At 36.4% G+C, this 1,775-nt stretch overlaps 1 non-coding gene across 1 annotated transcript; it reads left to right on the top strand.

Moving 5' to 3' along the window:
• The first annotated feature begins 371 nt into the window (after positions 1-371).
• On the top strand, positions 372-443 carry TRNAA-UGC (transfer RNA alanine (anticodon UGC)). Its single transcript has one exon. It is a non-coding gene; the product is annotated as a tRNA-Ala (tRNA).
• The last annotated feature ends 1,332 nt before the right edge of the window (positions 444-1,775 follow it).

Genomic DNA, 1,775 nt, shown 5'->3' with positions numbered 1-1,775 from the left:
TTTCACTGTTATATATATTCATTCTATTGTCTGAATTATAACAATTTGTTTATTCATTCAGCTATTGAAGGACATTTGGATTGTTTCTAGTTTTTTAAATATTTTGAACAATGCTGCCTAGAACCTTTTGCACAGACAGCTCCTACGCCCATGTGCAAGTCTCTCTAGGCTCTATACTTAGTGAAGTGCTGGCGTGCAGAGTATGTGTCTGTTCAGCTTCATCAAATAATGTCAAACTATTTTCTAAAGTGGGACCAGCTGAAACTCTAACACTGTTATTTCTTCACTTGCAATTTCTTTACATCCTCGCCAACCCTTGGCATTATCTGCCTTTTATTTTTTACCAATCTTTAAGATGTGATTTTGGGAATTCCCTGGCGGTCCAGTGGTTAAGACTTGGCACTTGCACTGCAGTGGCCCAGGTTCAATCCCTGGTCAGGGAACGAAGATACTGCAAGCCACACGGCGCAGCCAAAAAACAAAAAAAAAGATGTGATTTTAACATGCATTCCTCTGACTTCCAATGACCTGGACCATCTTTTCACATACGTGTGGGTCATCTGTGTTTCTTTTTTTCTGTGACATGATGACATGTTGTCTGTACAATTTTGTGTTGGCTTGTTTTTTTCTTATTGATTCACAGTAGTTCTTAATATACTGGGCCCAAATCTTTGTCACTTGTCACTTACGTAGCAAACATCTTGTCTTGGTTGTGTAAGTCTTTTTTCTCTATATGGTGATTTTGATAGAGGTTATTCATTTTAATGTATTTTAATGCAGCAATGCATTAAAATACATTATGTATTTATTTCAGAAACACTTCCCTACCTGATATTTTCCTAAACTATAAATTTTGATAGTTTTCCCCTTCATATTTATATCGTTAATCCACATGGAGTTGATTTTGTGTAGGGTGTGAGGTAGGGATTCCACTTCACTATTTTTCATATGAATCACTGATAAACTGTCATGGCCCATTCATTAAGTACTTCTATCTTTTCTGCTCTGATTGGCAGAGAATGCTCACTCACCAACCAAGTCTCCTTGTACAGTTGCGTTTGTTTCTGGGCTCTTCATTCTGCCCCATTGGTCGGTTTTCGGTGTCCAAGCAATACCACATTGTCTTAATTAACATTGTTTTCCAGGTACAAACTTTCAGTCATAAGGTGACTAAGTTCTAGGGCTCTAAAGTATGGCATGGTGACTATAGCTAACAACACTCTATTGTATATTTGAAATTTGCAGAGAGTAGATCTTACATATTTCATCGCACACACACAAAAGGTAACTATGTGAGGTGATGGATGTGTCAATTAACTTAATTATGGTAACCATATCATGTTGTATATGTATATCAAACCATCACGTTATACACTTTAAATATATACAGCTTTTTGTGAATTATACCCCAATAAAGCTGGGAAAACAAACAAACAACTTTGCCATATAATAAGTTTTTCCATCTGATGGGGCAAGACTCTCCAGCTCTTTTTCTTTGGAAGTGTCTTGGCAAACTCTTCTCTGCAAATTTCAGAATCAGCTTGTTGAGTTCCATGAAAAATCCCATTGGAATTTCAACTGTGATTACATTGAATCTATAGATCAATTTGGGGAGAATTGACATTTTTTTTTTTACAGTATTCAGTATTCCTATCCAAGGTAAGTATTCCTTATCTCTGTGTATTTGTCATTTTTAATGTACACAGCATTTTAAATAGAGGTTTAGGGGACTTACAGATTCCTGCATGGACTCCATCTCAGAATCCCTGACATGA

Source organism: Pseudorca crassidens, chromosome 20 (assembly GCF_039906515.1).
Source record: "Pseudorca crassidens isolate mPseCra1 chromosome 20, mPseCra1.hap1, whole genome shotgun sequence".
In the NCBI taxonomy this organism is placed as follows: domain Eukaryota; kingdom Metazoa; phylum Chordata; class Mammalia; order Artiodactyla; family Delphinidae; genus Pseudorca; species Pseudorca crassidens.
Note: the sequence above shows the minus strand (reverse complement) of the source record. Positions and strands in the feature narration are given on the sequence as shown.